General features: G+C 43.4%; 1 protein-coding gene across 1 annotated transcript in view; it reads right to left on the bottom strand.

The window, feature by feature from the left end:
• The window catches only part of BTBD7 (BTB domain containing 7), an 86,469-nt gene extending 67,550 nt beyond the window's left edge, over positions 1–18,919 (bottom strand). The window contains exon 1 of the mRNA XM_054971490.1: positions 18,775–18,919. The gene's annotated coding sequence lies outside the window, so the exon portion shown is untranslated. The remainder of the gene's footprint in view (positions 1–18,774) is intronic.
• Positions 18,920–20,888: the final 1,969 nt, after the last annotated feature.

Raw genomic sequence — 20,888 nt, 5'->3', positions numbered from 1 at the left:
GACGGGTAGAACGACTCCGACTCCTAGCCAAATGAACCGAGCCCGATTCATAAGAGGTCGATCGAGGCCGACCCGATGGTGTAGAGGACTTCTCAAGAAGTATGACATCATCCTCCTGAGTCTCCCGGTCTGGAGGAGGCTTAGACAACGGACGATCAGCCGCTGCAGCACCCTTCTCCACCTGAGCAATAGTGGGGTCGATCGGAACCGACGGGGTAGCAGTAATTAAGCTCTCCAAAACTGCCTTATCGTGTTTGTCGGAGCGCTTATGCTTTTTCTTTTTCTTCTCAGGACCGGAGCCCGCCTTCGATCTTACAATCGGGTCCGAAGTAGTCGGATCCGAAGGGGCCGAGGGAGCCGGAGGGGTTGACCTCGGAACCGAAGGGGTCGAACTTCTACGGACTCCATGAACGGGGGAAGCCCGAGCAGCCGAAGAGGTCGAAGGAGGTCGACTTCCAGAAGGTCTCGGAACCGAAACGATCGGTTCCGACGAACTCTGAACCGGGGCAACCCTCCCGGATCTCGACTCTGACCGGCTGGGAGACGGTTGAGAGCGAGGAGTCTTGGAACCCGGAGCCTCTGAAGGGGGACGCGACGGTGCAGACGGAGCAGATGAAGATTTCGGCGGGGGATCTTCGACAGACATCGCGCGCTGCCAGAGGGAGGCATGCAAACGATCCGCCCGCTCCGCCCTAGCCTTAGAGGTAAACGTGCGGCAATGTTTGCACGCTTGAGTGTTGTGCGTTTCCCCAAGGCAGTATAAACACACGGAGTGACCATCCGACCTTGTCATCTTGCGATTGCAGGTCTCACAACGCTTGAACAAGGCCGTCTCAGACATCGCGAACGAAGAAAGCTATAAACCGCAACGATCGGCGGCGAAAAAGAAACTGAGGGTATGTGTGGGGCGCTCCACCTCTTAGGAGCCGTTTCGGCAGGAAAGCGGCCGCGCATGCGCGCTGAGAGGCGGGAGCGCCCCCTAGTGGCTTTGAGCTATAAAAATCTCCGGTATCGGCAGGCCTGCGCGTGCGCAGTCCCATGTGGGACTGCACAGGAAGACCGTAGATGAACCATACATCCTTAATTGCTCTAATGTCCTTTATGTAACGGGGGTGGGCTAGAATAAAGTGTCCTCCTTCTGTTGTAAGAATTTTAGATAAAGATAAGGGGAGACAAGTTGATTTCCGTGGTACCCCACAGAAACTTCTCCCTTTACTTAAGCAAAATCCCTCAAACTCAGCATATGTGGAAGAATTGTGTACTCTGAAGTGTACTCTGAGTGAAGTGCAAACATTGACTGGTCTTATATATTACCATCCTTTTACTGAATCTATAAATACAGTGTGTTGACATTCAAGACTGCATTTTACCAGGCATCCAGGGAATTAACAGTTCTTTTGTTATTTGAGTAACATCAGTTGGCATAAAACTGAGGACATCCATCACAGCTTTCTGATAGAAATCTGTATCGCTTATAGCTTGGTGACTTTCCTGCACTGAACTCCATTAACTGGCCTTTCATTTCTTTCAATCATTCAGTCATTCTTCCATTAATATTTAAGACAGGAGATCGTATTTACAGCCCACAAATCTATCACTGCTAAGTATTAGAAAATGTATGGCCAAGGTTCAGGCCACAAATTACCTCTCTTCATCAAATGAGTCACCCTGGCCATCACTGGTATCTACACCTACACATGCAAGCAACGTGCAAATGAGGAATCACATAAATGGGTCAGTAGCATCTTCTGTTATTTCATAAGTAATTTTCTAGTTTCCAAGATCATGGAGCTGCCGTCAGCCAACAACCATTATTGCTCTGTGCACTTACCAAGTCAGCTCACAAACAGCCGGAACCACCAACAAGAGATTAAAAACAGGTTTCAAGTCATATTTCAGGCAGGTCCAGTATTAGCTCTTATAGTTTACCAATGCATCAGGCTGGAGCCTAACGTCTGTAAATAGATGTTTGCCTTTTTCTTACCAATCTCCTGCAACACCCTCCTCACAAGGAGTTCAATCTTTAAGCCCAATTGCTTATCTTCAGATATTTCTAGACTTCAAGAGGTCTGTGTATTAATTTGAGAAACAAAAGCCACACAGTGCCTTTTATTAAGGCCAAAGTAACACAACACAGTGTACAAGGTTTTTTCTTCAAAACTCTTCAGCAGGCTGGATTTAAATAAAACAAAGATGGGGAGTGTTACCCAAATGGCTACACATGTCTATCCTCTGGCTCCAGAAGCATCCAAAGTACAGATCAGCACCACAAGGGTTTACTCATATATTCAGGGTCTTTTCCTATATACTTATATTTATGTCATTTATAGTCCCACCTTTCTCACCAAGACTCAAGGTGGATTTACACAGTATAAGTCAATACGAACACTGGCTGGGATATTCAACAAACAATACAATAGGAAAAGGATAGCAGAAATCCAATAAAGAGCTAAAAATATGCTGAAACAAAACATAAGCAGATTGGTATGACACATTAAACAGCACGGAACTATCCAGTAGGAGTATACTTACAGCAACAGACAGTACATGGTAGTATAATCTACAGTTCCTATCTCTGTACCAACACACCTCTCTGAACCATTTCCTTACAGCACAGCCCAGGTTACCAAACTGAACCTGTGTAAGAAAGACTTCCTGAATAATTCAGTTTTGCATAGTCTGAGGAAAGCCAAGAGAATGGAAGCTTTCCTGACCTCTATAGACAAACTGTTCCATAAGGTGGGGGCCACCACAAATAATGCATCTGTATGAGCAGCTGTTGATTTTGCCCATTTGTGGGGGGGGCACATGCAGTTCAGATGAATGAAGCTGCCATGGTGGAACATAGGGAGAGGAGTCCATAGATAAGAGGGGCCAAGGCCATGAAGGGCTCTGGATGTGATAGCAGATACCTTGAATTAAGCCCAGTAACTGACAGGTAGCCAATGGAGTGATTGTAGAATGCAAGCAATATGCATGCTCTGCATAGCTCCAGATAATAATCGAGCTGAGGTGTTCTGCTCCAGCTGGAGTCTCCCGCTTGACTTTGAGGGGAGACCTATGCAGAGTGCATTATAGTAGTCAGCTCTTGATGTTATCATGGCCTGGATTCAGGTGGCTAGATGGGCTGTGTAACCCTGGTCTTCTCTGGAGGTCTCGCATCCAATTACTAACCAAGGCCAACCCTGCTTAACTTCTGAGATCTGATGAGATCAGGCTCACCTGGGCTATTGTCAGTCCTAGGGTGGCAGTCCCTGGCAGTTAGATCCCCAAGCCCCTCACAGCAAGCAGGCAGGTGCACTGGTTGAAGAAACTTTATTTAGAGATCTATTTAGTTCAGGTGTGCATTCATAGGTAGAAGCTGGCAGAACAGATTATTCAAACAAAAGGACTACTGATTATATGGGACGTTCTCCTGCCCCCTGGCCCATTTGCATTCAGGTGCGAAAACTCCAAAAGCTACATGGGAACAAAGTAGTTTAGTCTAGACAAAGTACAGAGTGGAATCATTCCCTCCTGTGAAAAAGATACATTTCAGCACACAGTTGCAGCTCCGTCCCAAGGACACTCAGGAGTGAAAGCGCATATTTCTTAGAGATAAAAAAGGGGCCACTAACTCCTTTGGAAATTAGTATTAGCAGTCTAGACACCCTCATGTGACTTATAGAAAATGCATAAAGTACAGCATTTAACTTTAGCATCATATCAGTATAAGAATAAGAGGTAGTATAAGATGCAAAACAATGATGGCACTGACGCTTATATCACTCTTAGTACAAGCTACATAACACAACAATGCCATGGATGCTCTCACTATAAGATGCAGAACACAACAATGGCATGGATGCTTGCATACATGACAGCTATCCAGGCAAGGCTTTATCAATATTAGGAAATGAGAAACACTTATGCATGATAATGAGGTATGAGGTTTTATTACTACCAAATAAACAGAGGCATGGTTACAAAAACATAAACCAGAAAACACACTGCAATACATAACCAAAAAGAGAGATGCTAAAAAGAGAGATGCATTCCACATTGGAGTGATACAGGCTCACAAAACATACATGACAAACATTGCTAATATTGTATTGTCGAAGGCTTTCACGGCCGGAGAACGATGGTTGTTGTGGGTTTTCCGGGCTGTATTGCCGTGGTCTTGGCATTGTAGTTCCTGAATCCTGACGTTTCGCCAGCAGCGTCAGTGTCAGGAACATCAGTTCCTGACACTGAGAGATCTCTGTCTTTTGGTGCTACACCTCTGAAGATGCCAGCCACAGCTGCTGGCGAAACGTCAGGAACTACAATGCCAAGACCACGGCAATACAGCCCGGAAAACCCACAACAACCATTGCTAATATTGATTGACCTAACAGATCCTAATAAACCTAAATAATATATGTATGTGTGGCTGTGTGATAACAAAAATATACTACTTGTCCTGGAGTGTACGTTTCCTAGCTGATGACAGAAGAAGCTCTTAATGGGTGTGGCTCAGTAGAAGTGTGTGCTGACCGATCCATTGAAGCCTTAAGTAATACGTACAGTGCACCTTATATTGTCTCATGTCCTGCACATACATGACCTGTTGAAGTGTCTTAGTTACATTAAAACATATATGCACAATTTGTAAATGAGAGTGGACGCTTGGTATAGTCTCAGTCTGTACTGGATTGTGCTATGTAATTCTGTAGCTGATTGGAAGGGATGCAGTGGGAAAGTTAGGGGGTACAAAATTGATATATAGGGTAGGACATCTGTTTCACATATCAAGACAGGGATATAAGTGCAAGAAGATCGATGGATGGCAGTTTTCCAAGATAGTGATGTTTATCTGTAAGGGGGGGACAAAATATGAAATAACATTGTTTGATAGGATACCAAATTGAACCACGGAAGATAAGGAAAACAGACTCTCAGGGGTTAGACACACAATTAAGTTTAGGGTAATATAAATAGCAAGTCGATTAGAATAAACTAAAAGAAACTCCAAAACTGATCAGGGTAGACAAACATTCTGTTTGTGTATAGCACACGATCAGCAAATCATTCTGGAAAATGCAGAAACTTGCAAACCATATGGTGTTATTTTAGTTGCTCTTAATAACTTTTATTGCATGGCTTTGTTTTTATATTTTGCTACAAATCCAACAAAGCTACATTATTTATGTATTAATTTTCTAATCTTCAGGACTTATATTCATTTTTAAAAGTGCTAACATTGTGCTTTGGGAGGAGGGAGAGGAGAGTAAAGTTTACAGTGCTTGAACAGAATGCATGAAAATGGCTTGCCTCTGTGATGTAACTTTTTTCCTAATTTTTCCACCTGCAGTTTCAATAGATTTGGCACCAACACATTGCTTTAACAGCTGGCTACATAAGCTGCAGTGTTATTGTATCTGAATTGCTCATCTGCTATCACAGTTAACCTCAGCCTAGTTTTAGAAAATGGTGTGACAGCAAATGAGATCACTATGTCACATCTCACTAAGTGCTGCAATACTCAGGTACACATGACTGTCTCCTGATAGTTTCCAAAATGCCACTTCAAAAGGAATCAGCTTTTATCTTCTCCATTGTAAAAGGAATCTAGATATTATAATACTACTTAAAATATGAATTTTGCACACACACACACACACACACACACACACACACACCCAACAAAGAGGGCTCAAGGGATAAGCAGTCCACACATCCAGGTAGCTTACACTACAATCCTATGCAATGTTACCCAATCTAAGTCTAATGAAATCAATGGAGAAACTCAAGACAACATGAGGCTGCCTTATACAGAGTCAGATCTCTTTTCTCTCAAGGTCAGAACTGTCTACTCGGACTGGCAGTGGCTCTCCAGAGTTTCAGGTGAGATCTTTCACATCACTTGCTACACGATCCTTTTAACTGGAGGTGCTGAGAATTGAACCTGGGGCCTTCTACGTGCAGAACAAACACCCTACAAGCCACAAAGCTTCCCAGGACAAACTCTGCATAAAATCTACACTGTACCTTTAAAAGGTATATTTCTACATTTACTCTCTACTTGGATGTTTGTTTACTCCACCCCCCCCCTTTGGAAGCAAGTCTCCTGAGCAAGTAAAGACCTAGCATTCTCTGTAAGTAGTTTGGTGTGACAGACTACACTTTGTACAGCACATCCAGGCTTTTAAAAACAGCTGAAGGACTGTTAAGGGTTAATCCCTAACAGACACAGAGAGCTTTGAGTGGCAGGCTACTCCAAGGAATTTGATTGGGTAGCATGAGCAGGGAAAGAGGCGGGTCTGTTTGCAGCCTGAGCTGAGAGGAATCCAGTGAGAAGAGCTGGGAAACAGAGTCCTAACTGAGAGCAGTTTAACACCAAAAGGAGAACTGGGATAAGTTGGCAAGGAAGTTTGGGAAGTAGGTGCAGACTCCTATTGGGGCTAAAGAAAGAGAATAGATCTTCTAAAGAAGAGGCAACTTTCCCTACCCAGGCAAACAGAAAGATAGCTTTGGAGAGTGGAGAGATCCCTGGCTGGGTGTGGGAGGAAACTGCCTTTTGGAGACCTTAAGATTGAGTTTAAAACTGAAGGAAAGCACCAGTACTTAGCGTGGGTGTGGTCAGAAGTTGTGCCCTTGGACACCAAAAGGCAAGGACCAAAGGCCGCTAGGCCCTAAGCTCATGGGTCACAGGCCAACGTTAGCCAGTCTGGTGAATTAGGACTGTGTGCTCTTTTTCTTTGTTTTATTTAAATTGGATCCTTTGTATTTCAGAAGTTTCTGTAACACACGTTGAATCCCTTTGGGAAGAAAGGTGGCACAGAAAAGCTCTAATTAAAAAAAATGGAGATTCTATTTAAGTGGGCATGAGTAATAGCCATATATAAACTATCCCTTCATGAGTCGTTCTAATCCTTTTAAAATATAAGCTAGTGGCTATTACAGCTTATCACAGTGAGTTCCATATTACTTAAGTATAATTATGAACTCATAACCTCTTCCAGTCATTTTCTTTTCTTCAATTTAGATCCTATCAGATGAAGGTAGGATTTCTTGATCCAAACACTACTTTACACTTGCATTGAATTTGATTTGTCATTCTGTTGCCCATGATGCCAAAATATTTGTAGAGCTCTTCAACATCTTCTTGGAATTTCACCACCCTAAATAATTTGCTACCACTTGCAAATCTGGCTCATTTAATCTGGTTAAAATCATTTAATTATTTATGAACAAACAGTGCTTGGCACAATACAGATCCTTAGAGAGATGTTCACTTCATTATTTTGTTTTCTGTACACCACAAATGTATTCTTATTTAGCTAAAGAGACTGCATGCAGCCCTATTAAATGTCATGTTGACAAGATCTGAAGATAAATATTACCTCTTAAAACACTGCCTCTCTAACCAACATATTTTGTCACAGCATGTTTTCAGACAGCATGGCCCATAACATACAATTCCCAAAAGACTCAAGTTCAAGGATTTTGCTTAAAGGTAAGTTGGACTTGCCATCTAGTTAAACTGGTAATGGAGATCAAATCCAAAACAGAGTTATTTGGTTCTTCCTGTCTTCTACTCCGTGTTCCTAAATTGTCTTTAAATGGAAGAAGAAATTTGCTTTTTTGAACACTTTACCGGCCTTGTAACCATTATAAAGTTATCAGGTCAAAGACCACATTTTAGGCAGAGAAAGACATAAATACAACTGGCTTGACAGGAACTGGTCTGCCCTTAAAAGCATGCCCAATGGGTTATGAAGATATTCATTTCTCCAAAACTGAACAGTCCCCTATTCTACCTACAGTAAAGAAGTGCATTCTTTCCTGAGGGAACGTAGGGCAACTAAGTATGTATATAATTCCAGAAGGGTTGCTGTGTGGAGTTTTTTGCTGCAACAGACTAACAGAAGTCTTGCGGCACTTGAAAGATCAACAATTTTACTCCAGCATAAGCTTTCATGGACCAGATACCACTTCTTCAGATGAAATAAACAGATCTTCCCTATGTAGACATATTATATAGGAGGTGTAGATGAAAAAACCCAGCAGTTTCAAGGGCCCATGAAATATAGGCAGTCCAGAATGAAATCTAATTATGTAAAATTCAAATCTAATTGAGAAAACGACAGGTATCTTTCATGTTAATACCTGCCCCCCTTTTTGCATTTTTATGATATATCTTGGATTTTTTTACATTGTTTCTCATTTTTATAATAATCCTAGTCCTATTGACCTAGTCTAGATGGTCCAGGCTAGCCTGATCTTGTCAGATCTTGGAAGCTAAGCAGGGTCAGCACGGATTAGTACTTGTATGGGAGACCACCAAGGAAGTCTAGAGTTGCTATGCAAAGGCAAGCAATGCGCAAACCATCTCTGGCCTTGAAAACCACATGGGGGTGACTTGACAGCACTTTCCATCATCACCAGTCATGCTGCATTGTTTGTTGGATGTCTCGTGCCATTTGATTGCATTATCTTACACTGTATAATCTGCCTTGAGTCTCTGTGAGAAAGGCAAGGTATAAACAAAGTAAATAAAAAATAATAGTTAACTATTATTTTAAGATAGAAAACCCAGCTTCCAGTTCAACCCTGAGAAGGAGGTAGTGTGAAATAGCTTAATTCTAATTTCTGCAGTTTCAAACTGAAGTCTCCCTTGAAGTACATGAAACTGCCTTGGTACCCTTGACTTTTTCACTTCCCTTCTGCATTCTGTCCCCTCTGTTTAAATTTAAATACCGCCCCCCCCACCCCCAAGATGGTATAGGTATCCATCTCTTTGCTTCTCGCTCTGTAGAAAATATGCATAAAGTAATCAATGGCACGATATAAAGAATAAGAGGCAAACAGTAATCTTGTATGAGCTTCTATATTCAAGTTCAAAGAGAAATCTAGAAGCTTTCCCCTCCAACAAAACAGAATAATGAGAAAAACTTAATGAATAAGACATTTGCTGTTAGCATACCAAGTGTCTCAACTTGTTCTGTCTTAGTATGGGCTTAGCCTACTAGCAAAGACCCTGTCAGTTTGAAAAATAGTTCTGTATAAATAAGCAACTTTACAGACAAATAAAGGGCACTTGGAGGAAAAAACAAGCAGATGAGATCTCTAGAGACTCTAAAGACTCCCAGCCTATTAGCTAAACATGGCAAATTATGATCAAACATACAGTTCTACAACTATCCGTCAGAATTGCTTTAGAAGCACATAGCCACAAATCTAGACTATTTTGACAAACATTTTATTCTGTCTGTCCACATTTCCTTTAAAATATAAGAATCAACTGGATGTCTTTAATAGACTTAAAACAGACACTGATAAACACTGCAATTTTCTGAAAGCCAGAAGTGAATGGCTAGAAGAGTTAAGCCAATTCTGCACAGTTACAGTTATAGCAACTTTGCAGATTACTTTGATTAAATCCAGTAACATTCAAACCTCCAAAGGTCAGATTCTGAAGCATGAAGCAATACATTAAAAAGAGAGAGAAGCACTATAACCCTACCAGAATTTCAATTGTGAACCTTTTTCAACTATTTTAAAGTACACAAATATTTTCAAGCAGCATGGTATGTTATGGCAGCTGTCAGGAGCAACTGTTGATGGGGCAGTATGGGTGATTGTGGGACAACTGGTAAATAGTAGCAAACAGACCATAAGCAGTAGGTAAAATTACAATCCCGTTATGCAACTTGGGGGATTTGGCTTCTGCTGGAGAGACCAGTTTATGTCAGCAAGCATATCTCCCTCCCCATTTGTATAAAAGCTTCATACGGTGCTGAACATGAATACATCACTTACCATCAGGAGTACAGAGGTACTACTTCAGCTACCAGAAACCATTCTTCTTCTCTAGCCTAAAAATGGCTTCAGCTCCTTCAACAACAGAGAAGGAAGAATTTTTCAACCTCTATTTTTTTAAAAAAAATATCTATGGCAGAAGCAAAGATTTTTTTTGTATAACCTTAATTATTCATATTAAATTAAATATGAACAATAGAATTGGTCTTTGGAAAACTTGCTTCAGCACACATGACTGATTTTCAGCACTCTTAGAATGGAGAGTTGCTTTTTGATTCCTTTCAGTCAAGTCTACCCAATATACTAAAGTATGTCCGTCGCAAGCTGAGAACAGAAACTACCACCACAACATATCCACAATAGCTCAAGCCTGTCATAAAGCGATTAAACAAATGCATTATATCACTGGGTACACGGCAGTTGATTTTGATATGGAATACTTAAAAGGACCCCTTTGGTCAACACTGAGCTCGCTATCAAAGTCCAGCAAAAAGTTTGTGCATAACCAAGAAGAGGGAAGCTACATGAGATCACGAAGCAAGATCTACAATTGAAAGCTACAATATCGACAACTCCTTCAATGTGTGAATACTCTCCAGACGGACAGGACTGGCATGTTTCAAGCTTGAAAAATCCCACTGGGGGATAACATTTTGGTAGTCTCCAGCATTACAGCTTGCTAATTTTCAGACTTTGGACATTTTTATAAAAAGTTAAGCGGTGTAGTTAAAGCAGCTGAAAGAAACAAATCAGACATGGGAGAAGAGAGCATTTACATGGCTGTTCTACAGGCTGACAAAGCCCTCTCTTACTGAATTATTTTGAATATTAGATATGGCATGGAAGACAGACACAGACTAAGTTAATAATCATCAACATTGAAGTACAGTCTCTGTTCATAGGAATACATCTTTAGAGTTGAATGGCATAGCACCATGAATGTGAGCCACGAACCAGGGAAACCCCAGTTAGTTAAGTATTTTTAAAAGAGGCTTACATCTTCCTATGCTTGGTTAAGGTCCAAGTCTTGTACCTTCCGAACTCCAATTCACACTCATTATACAATAAAAGCTTTGCTACCCAGCAATCAATTATCCAGAACACTCAGTTAAACAGCATCGTCCAGAGGAGAATAAGCTCCTCTCGTCCTCATCCAATATGGCTCTTTGTCCTCAAGCACATGTGTTCCCATTCCTGTCCCTCCAACCAGCCAGCTGGCCACTGCTAGACTTCTGTCAGCTGACCTTCTGCTCCAGTACTTCACTCAAACTAGCTCTGCTAGGGGCCCCGCTTGTCTGCCTGTTCTGGAGGGCAGCTCTACAGCTTAGGGGGAATGTGAAGGGGCATGCCAGGAATGGAAGCTCGCCATGGTTTCCCCAACATGGTGGGGTTCAGTCACTGCAGATTTCTCTGGGCAAGGGCCAACACATAGTAATAAGGTTGAGTATCCAACACATTTGATTAACCTTCAATCCCCACTCCCCCTTAAGCGTGATAACAAAACCTTTCCAGATCCAAGAACCCTTGTTGTGTGGCCATTTTTATAGTTTCTCTAAAAGCATAAACCACTACCTTCACTGTGAGGCTGAAGAAGCTTCAGACCAGAGCTGTCTACCAGTGACGTTCACAAGCCATCCCGTTGTTCGCAATCATCAGTTGCTAAATTCAACTCACTTACTTTGAGGGTCTGATTTAGTATTTTGAGCTTTTGGCATGGCCAGACTCAAACCTCATATTCATTCCAATTGGTTAGGATATTCAGCTGCCAAAAAGGTTCTCATTACACTGAACATGGCAAAAAAAATTTACACAATAAACAATACACGGCTCATGTGGAGAAACTATAAAATATGAAGAAACTTTCATAGAACTGTTATTTACACTATTTGCACAATTCCAGCCAGAGGTATCTACCTTCCCATATAGCAATGAGCTGTACCTTCCAAAAACAGTAAATATGAACAGTGGGCTTGTAAGAACTCACAGAGGATGGGCCCTTGCCGGTCTGTGGAACCACTGCTGTGATAAGCAGTGACGTGAGGCAGAAAGCTTTTATGGTGCACTTTCTGCCCCTGGGCTCTCACCCCTCCACACATACCAAGCCAGCCAGATAATGCTGCTGGGCTTACAAGCAGGATGCACGCTACTCCCCCCCCCCTTCACCCTCACGTATGCGTTACACTCCAAGTCTCCCTCTCTCTGAGCCACTGCCAGCCAGCTGATGGGGGCATGATTTGGTTTAGAGCAGAAAGTCCCTGAGGTGCATTTCCCACTTCAAGCTACCTCCAGCCAGGTTGCTGCTGAGATCTCTCAAAACACTGCTGCGAGATCTTGTTCAGCATTTTTCTCGTTGGAGTTGAGAAGTCTGCGCAGACCCTGCTTCTCTGTTTTGTTTTTTAAAATATATCCCTCTTTTTTAACTCTGTTTTTTTTTCTAAAGCCTGGGATTCCTCCAGGTTGGTGGAAACATCTCCCTTTCTTGTACCCAGCCCTATAGTGAGTTTTTCTTTTAAAAAATCCAGATTATGAGGCCAAGTTCAGATGGAGATATGAGAGACATTAACTAAAGCCTTCTTAGAGCTTCATTTTTATTACCATTTTTAAATTGCTCCCAATGTACCCAGCACTTAATAGAGTATAGGTTTCTGCCCTGAGCAGCTTACGAGTTCAGTTCCAATAGTAGATAACTGGGTAATTAGACACAGGACAATCATATGCAAACAAAGTTACAGTTCCAGCTGAAGATAAGGACAGCTAGATTTATTTATTTTTAAACATGTATACCCTACCCATCCATAAAGGTCAGCCTGGAGAATGCCAGGACTCGGGAGACCTAAAATCAAATCCCTACTCAGTCATGAGGATCGCTAGGTGATCCTGGGCCAGCCTCTTTCAGCCTAGCCTACCTCACAGGGTTACTTTAAGGATAAGGGCGGGCACATAAGCCATTCCGCGCTCCCTAGACTGTCGAGATAAAACAATGCAACAGATGAAACCATATTTGTACGGCAAACTAATCAACAGCCTTAACAGCGACATATACGCACAAAAACGCTACACTGAGAAACAGCGCAGAGACCTCAATAAAACAGCTCAGTTTGAAATCCAGATGAAGAAGCCATTTCAAACAGGGCAGCGTTACCACTTTCTTAAAGGCTGGCAAAGACCGGCACTTTGAACAGTCTCTGGATGGGCAGGAACACAAAGAGAAAGTGCTCTGGAGGAGGCAGCTGTGCCGAGGACACTATAGGAAGGAACAGCTAGGCCAAATGAAAGCAGGTGCCAAAAACAAATGGGAGAGATTTGGGAGCAGGTTTTGAGAGAAGAGGGGGATATAAAGCAGACAATCTGGGTAGGAGTTTCAAATGTAGTAGGACAGCAAATGAGAACAGGCAGAGTTGTAGAAGGGAAGAACTGAGGAAGTACAGCTGGAGGAAATAAGAGAAAGATATGGTGGGTTAAGGCTGCTATGAAGGAAAGAACAAGGAGCAGGAATTGAGAGGAAGGGGTAGATTTTTCTAGTGCTGCACAGGCATATCCAGCATGATTAACAGATTTTCACCTTTCCTTTTGGAGACAGCTAAAGAGCCAACGTTTTCAGCCTGATTGGGATGGGGAAGGCTTGGGAGAAAAGATGAGGACTTCAACTTTGAGCCTGGCGATGAGACTTCAAGATGAAGTGGAACAGGATGGGGGCTCCAAGACCCAAAGGTATGGCTAGGCATCAGTGCAAGATAATACTGAAAAGAAAACTGAATGTGTGTGTAAATGGTACGTAAGAATACAAAAATGAGAAAATGTAGGAAACTGGGGGAAGTGCTGGATGATGTGATCCCAGTGTAAACTCTAATGCTATATTAATCATAAGAACAACAGTTCAGGTTTCTAAAACCTCAATCTTGTGTTGTGGCCACTGGTACTAACCCTAAGAACCAAGATTTGCTGTCTTGCCAAACAGCGCAGACTTAAGCATGTTTGCTTAGATCAGTCCTATGAATGTAGATGGGGTTTACTGCCTACTTAAACATGCGTCAGACTGTAGCCTAACGAAATTTGAATCCAGTAGCATCTTAGAGATCAAAAAATTTTTTCCAGGTTATAAAGCTGCCATGAGTCAAAGCTTACTTTGTCAGCCACAAATACGAACAAAGATCCATCAGCCCTCATATCCAGGTCAGAAGGTGGGAAGGGGGTGTTACCAGTTTGATTCAGCCCGCAGAGGTACAATGCAAAAACAATGCAATTAGGCTTGCTTCCTAAGAGTCCTATACACCAAAGTTCAACGTAAGTCTTCTATACAAACTCCAAAGCTGACAAAACAGTACTGCAGCATGCCTGTGCATGTATTCTAAGACGGTTTATAAAAGCGCACCTAGTATTTCATATTAACCTCAAAAATCAACCAACATCAAAATGACATCCTGATTACATCAAAAATTATACTTATGGCTAAACAAGGCAATTTAAATACACACATAGAAATAACCCACAACCAACAAGAACCCAGCTTGTCCCAATGCCCTAGCACAGAGAAAGGGCAAGAGGCACAGAATAAGTCAAAATGCTGATCCAGGAGATAAAGATAAACTGGTACAGCAAGTCTGGCTACAGAAGACTCTGGTTCAAACCTCTTATTAGCTAAAGAGTCTCATTAGGCTTTGTGCGTATACTAGAAAAGCGAAGGAAGTATACTACACCTGTTTACAATGGCTTGCCATTCAGGTATTGTCAAAGTACCAATGATCTAATAATGTATCAAGAAGTTCTTGTGTTCCCCACATGCCTGCAGCAGTCCTCTCAACCAAGATGTATTCTAAGAGTTCCACGCTGAGAATGTAATTCCCAGGCATGAGTAGGCCTGATATGGATCAGGCCTGTGGGGAAAGGGGATTTAAGCCTTAGCCCCCACACTGTTTTCCTGACCTGAAATGGTCCCAGGGAACTGCTTTTGCCCCATTAGGGAAACCTGTACATAGCCCACCATAGATAAGAATTTTTAAAAAACTGTTTGGTACCTGAACAATGGTGAAGTGAGAGAAATGAGCCACATTACAGTATACATTCAAATATATGAACATTGTACATTTCTGCATGGGAAAGAAATACTACAGCCTACTATAATGAAATTTACAGGAACCCATTATTGGGAAAAAACATTTTTTTTAGAGCAGAAAATCCTTGAAATGTTGTTACTGAGTGTGTTGCAAATCTTCTCTCCACTGCCATAAAAATTCAGGCAGAGAGAAGCTCTAGTGTACAAACTGTATGTTAATTTTAATTCTATTGTGTGTAATAAGTGTGTACATATAAGAGTGGTTTGTATTATTAACATTTTACAGATTTTACTGTATATGTGGCTTGTGGGCCACAGTAAAGACTGACTGACTGCAGCCAACAATAATGTTTTAAGTAACTTTTCATTTACTGACCTCTGAAAGATGTTCTGCTCTCCACCATAGGTGCCACATTTAATTCAGTTTCTCTTAAATCAGTAACACTATTCACAGTAAGTGTTTGGCTTGCTTGCAAATTATTTTGTACCCTCAGGTAAGCCAGTGCAGAGCACCCGGGTGTGGGCTGCAGACCACACATAGGTGATCTTATAATCCTGAAAGGGACAAAAGGTGCTGCTTCAAGTGCTTGTCTAACTCTTGTAATTTCCGAGACAAAAGAATAAATGATGGCATGATCAACTGATGCAATCTTTCATGCTAAACAAGTTGCCCAGCCCAGACAGTATTACATGGCAGGACGTATGCATGGCAAATTGCAACAGTGACAAGGAAAACAGAAACAGTTTTACTTCTTTGATCTGTCAACACCGACAGACAATCACTATCCAAAGTGAATATGCATACACACACACACACACACACACACACACAAAGGAATGAGAATTCCATTCTGCAAAAACTACCCTTCTACGCAAATGCCACAGAACAGATGAATGCCAGACCGTGGATTAGCAACCCCATTAAAGGGGCAAAAGTCACTAGATAAAAGAATTTATGTAAATAAAAACAGACGTCTGCCCAAGAATGTGGCAAATGACAAGAGAATTCAAACTCTTCTGTTCCACGAAATACAGGCAAAGTTACCAGTAAGAATGCTACACGGCAAGATGGGAAGAATTTCAACCTTTAAAAAAAAGCATGGGGTATGCTTCCTGCACACATCTCTTTATGCTGAACAAAAATCTAATAACCATTTGACATGAATGGCAATGAAAAATGTTACACTCTTGCATACTGTGCTATCCTCCATATAAGAAAAAATGAGGTTGCACCAAAATATCCGGTATAAGAGAAATGAACTGTGTCATCCTCATTCCATTCTGAAGGCATTTATATCTACAGTCTGCATCTATAAGCCTGTCCAACTCTTCTGGATACCAACACAGTAATAGCCTATATTGCCCTTCATGCTTGAGAATCTCAAGGTGCTTCAGGCATGGATGAGACAGTTTATGCAAAATGATAACTCAGTACAAAACCTTGGTCAAGGAAGACCACAGAATAAGAATGTTCCCCTTACAAGCAAATATAGAAAAATATAGAAAAAAGCACCCATGGAGACTTTGGAGACTTGGGCTACAACACATTCTATGCAAGAAGCTGACCAAACTCAGAAATCTTTCGTGAATTGGAACAGTAGCACTACATATCCGTACCAAAAGAAGCACAATAAAGGTGCTAGGTCCTGTAAGGTACAGTCTCTCGGCAATGAAACAAGACCAACTTCCAAAGAGAGTAGATGAAGTCCACAACTACGCAACATGGTTCTCAAATTGTGGGATGGGATCTCAAAAGTGGGTTGCAACTGGTAGATAATCACACATTTATTATTTACTCATTTATACTCCACCTTTCTCCCCAGTGTGGACCCAAAGCAGCTTACATGTTTGCTTCTCTATTTTAACATCACAACAACTCTGTGAGGGAAGTAAAGCTGTGACAGTATGACTGGCCCAAGGTCACTCAGCAAACTTCCAAGGGAGGGTGGGGATTTGAACCTCGGGTCTCCCAAATCCCAGCCCTATACTCTAATCACTACACCACATGAAACTGCCTTATACTAAATAAGACCATTCATTTAGCAAGGTCGATAATGTCTACTCTAACTGGCAGCATCTCTCTGGCAGAGGTCTTTCACAACACCAAACCCTATTCCTCTTAACTGGGGTGGGGATTTGAACCCAGGACCTTCTGAATGCAAAAGAGATGCTCCACCTGCAAGCCCTCCCCAGTGGATCATAAGGCCAGGAGGGAAGAGAAGGAATGGGGGGGAACTGGAAGGCTTGGAAGCAAACTTGGGTTTGTATCTGCATGGTGTGCAAAGCGGCCAAGAAATACAGTGTACTGCTCAGCAATATGATATATTTAGAAATGTTAAACATGACAAATAGAATATTAATGTTGTGTTAAGTGATGTGAGATTCCTGTTTTTTATTGAGTTACTTTGCAAGCACATTCCAATACAGTACACATCAAAAGTTTGAGAACCAGTGGGTTACTACATGGCACACAGTAAATTACATCTAGCCACTTAACTAAGAGAGCTTTCAGTTTACTGAGTCCATCTCTTTTTTAATCAGAGCCCCAGACAGCTAATAATCATGAAATAGACATGGTACATAAAACACTATACAGTAAGCCCCCTATGCATTCCACAGACATCCAAAAATCCATTTACGACTTTCCCAGATACCGAAGCTAAGCTCCCCAAAGATCTGTTTGAACTCATCAGTCTTAAAAGACAGTGCTGCCAGACAAGAAAGCTGGTGGGTGTTCCTGCAGAAGGGCTACCAAAGATTCTATCTAAATAACTTAAACTATTAATGTATCATGCATATAAGAGAAATCATGTGGATTCACTAGGGAAAGTCACAGCTACCTGTTTAAGGGATGAACTCACCCCAAGGTAAATACAGAGCTGCATGCCACAAACTTTACAATGCATCATCCATTCTCACACCCCTGAGAAGCAGCAGAGCAAGATTTGAGTCCAGTTGCACCTTAAAAACCAACCAAATTGGTCCTTTGGGAGCTATGACTCTGGTAAGCCTATACTCTGGAAATATAGTTGTTCTTTAAGGTGCTATTGGACCTGAATCTTACTCTTCTACTGCAGGCCAATACCCACCTGAAACTACCCTGAGAAGTAGATCAGTATAAATCTGAATCTACGGTGTACACAAATGGTGACTGAGAAGTACTGACTTCTCCAAGGTTGTCACATGAAATCCACACATGAATAGAAAGCATGCAAGGGGAGGGGTGCGTGTGTGTGTTGACACATCAGCACACAAGCCACATATCCCCCCTCTCCCCCAGCCCTTTGCTCGTCTACCCAACAAAGGTTCTGCATGCAGTTGGTATATCTTTGGGGGGCGAGTTCTCCCCTATCCCAAGTTGTACGAGCAAGAGAGCAAACCCCAATGCCTGACAACAGCCCGTCCTCCAGCAGCTGAATAGCAGGCGACTAGAAAGCGGAAGGTGGGAGAGAGGAGGAAAGAGTCCTCACGTAAGTTTAGTTCATGGGGGCGAGAAAGATTTAGGAAGCGGCCAGCCTCTGCGCGGGAAGGGAGCGCAGGGCAAACCGAAGGTGAACTTCGGCGAGAGGCGAGTCGAAGCAGCAGCCAGGAGGAGGAGAGGCGGCCGGGAGCGCAACACCTGGGGAAGAAGTGGGAGAGGGGCCAGGGAAGCCGCGCAGCGCCCGGAGCCCCGAGGCTGGGGGTGCCTGTCGCCTGCCCCCCCCCCCAGCACCTTGTTTGGGTTGTGAAGCAGCAACTCCCACAACACAAACACTACAAGGGAGGGGCAGGAAAAGGCGCTCCTCAGAGTCCCAACCCGCCGGGACGGCCGAAAGGGGCCGGGGCCGCCCCACAGCGCCACAGGCCGGGTGCGGGGCAGGCTCCATGGGGCCAGGGACCCCCAACACTCGCACACTCCCCGGGAGCGCGACTTTCGCCCGCCGCTTTCCACTCACCGCGCTCCCTTTCAGCCGCCGCCGCCCCGAGCCTCCATAGCTCCCGGCTGGGCTCTCAGCGCCGGCCCGAATCAGCGGCTCCCCCGGCCGCCGCTACCACCCCCTCCTCGGTCTGCTCCGGCCGCTCTCGCGGCCGCCATTTTGATCCGAAGCTCCGGCCAGACTCGCTCGGGGGAGGGGGGGAGAGGGAGGGGAGGGGCCAGCGGGGAGTCTGCGCGGTAGCGCTCGGGACACGTGGTCCGCAGTGGACTGGACGGGGCTGAACGGGTCGGCGCGCGACTGCTCGGGGGCATTGCGGACAGAGACCCGCAGAAAGATACCGGCGGTACCTTTTTTGCAATACAGCAATGGAAAATATCTCGCAGCATTGAACGGCTTTCTATATCACTCTTTAAGATTATCATGACGTCCAGTGGTGCTCTAAAGGTCTCTACCTGGAACAATAGTTTTCTAGCAATCTGACAATGGCAGCGAATTCAGTTTGAAGAGCCCATCGCTATGATCCTAAGTGGAGGAGGATGCATATAAAACAGGAAACACAAAGAGAGCTAAAGTGAAACTAAAATGCATCGCTTCAGGTGGGTAGCCTGCTGGTCTGTAGTAGAAGTGCAAGATTTGGGTCCAGTAGCACCTTAAAGACCAACTAGATTTCCAGGGGATACGCTTCCGAGAGTCAAAGCTCATACCCTGGAAATTTAGTCTTTAAAGTGTTACTGGACCCGAATCTTGCTCTCTACAGGAGACATTTAATTTATTACATTTATATTCCGCCCTCCCTGCTTTCGCAGGTGTTGAAGAACACGTGTCAGGAGTGCAATGTTAGAACACGTGTCAGGAGATGCAATGTTAGATGGGGGTAGTTTAAAACACATTGAAGAACACGTGTCAGGAGATCATAGAATCATAGAGTTGGAAGGGGCCATACAGACCATCTAGTCCAACCCCCTGCCCAGTGCAGGATCAGCCTAAAGCATCTCTGACAAGTATTCATCCAGCCTCTTCTTGATGCAATGTTAGACGGGGGTAGTTTAAAACACATTGAAGAACACGTGTCAGGAGATGCAATGTTAGAGGGGGGTAGTTTAAAAAGACAGAGCCATTGGCCCAGCAAAGGTTTTGCTGTACACTGGAGCTGTGTGAAGGGGCTGTGAAATGCCAGAAGGGAAATTCCTGGTCCAAGCCCTGGCTCTGGAAGGCAGCTCCAGCCCATTTCCACTCTTCACTGCCCTTTGGTTGCCATCCCACACAGTTTAGACTGGAGAGGTGAAATTGACAGAGCCTTCCAGGAGGTGAAGATGAAATTAACAAACACTGTGAAGAGTGCTTTCCGCCAGCTCTGTCTTTTAAAACTGCGCTTCCTGACTAACATGGCATCTCTGTACATTTGACAAACAGAGGCGTCTGGTGTAGAGAGGCTCTATGGCATGAGATCCTCTACGTAAAAGATGAGTAGGGTTGCAGGTCTGTAGACTTGTTGGTCTGCGGTAGAACATCTGGGATTGGGTCCTGTGGCACCTTAGAGACCAACAAGGTTTTTCAAGGATATAAGCTTTTGAGAGTCAAAGCTCCCTTTGTCTGTAGGGTTGTGGTCCAAGGCTGCCTCCACACTTTGTGAGCTGTTGTGCTGCAGCAGCCATTCACGACCAGATTGTCTTGTTGCAGACAAGCAGGCCAGTCAGGAATGGTCTCTGTAGCACAACAATATCTCATGAGATGCGGATGCAGCCTAAATTTGCAACGTCTTGCTGTTCACCCTTCCTCAAGAGCAGGCCTAATTGAACACAATGGGAGGTAGCAGATCCTATAGAACATCACGCTGTATACTGGGTTGCAGAGAGCTCCAGTCCGCAACCGAGTCACATACACATTCATTATCCCCCCTCCCCCCCCAAATCAATTTTGGCAGTACACTAACGCATATGCGGAGATAAGCTTCTGACAAGGTAAAGCTAACTTTGTCAGATGCATTGAAGAGCATTGCAACCGTCTCTGCAAAGATCCTTCCTCTATTGTTTTGTTCTTACCAGTCTTCTTTCACTGCTGCCTAGTAGAGAAGCCTCTTTTCCTTGAACAGTTGGAGGGAGGAAGAGATATCCGTTAAAATAAATAAAACG

This window comes from Eublepharis macularius, chromosome 2 (genome assembly GCF_028583425.1).
Source record: "Eublepharis macularius isolate TG4126 chromosome 2, MPM_Emac_v1.0, whole genome shotgun sequence".
In the NCBI taxonomy this organism is placed as follows: Eukaryota; Metazoa; Chordata; class Lepidosauria; order Squamata; family Eublepharidae; genus Eublepharis; species Eublepharis macularius.
This window is presented reverse-complemented; position numbering and strand designations above follow the sequence as displayed.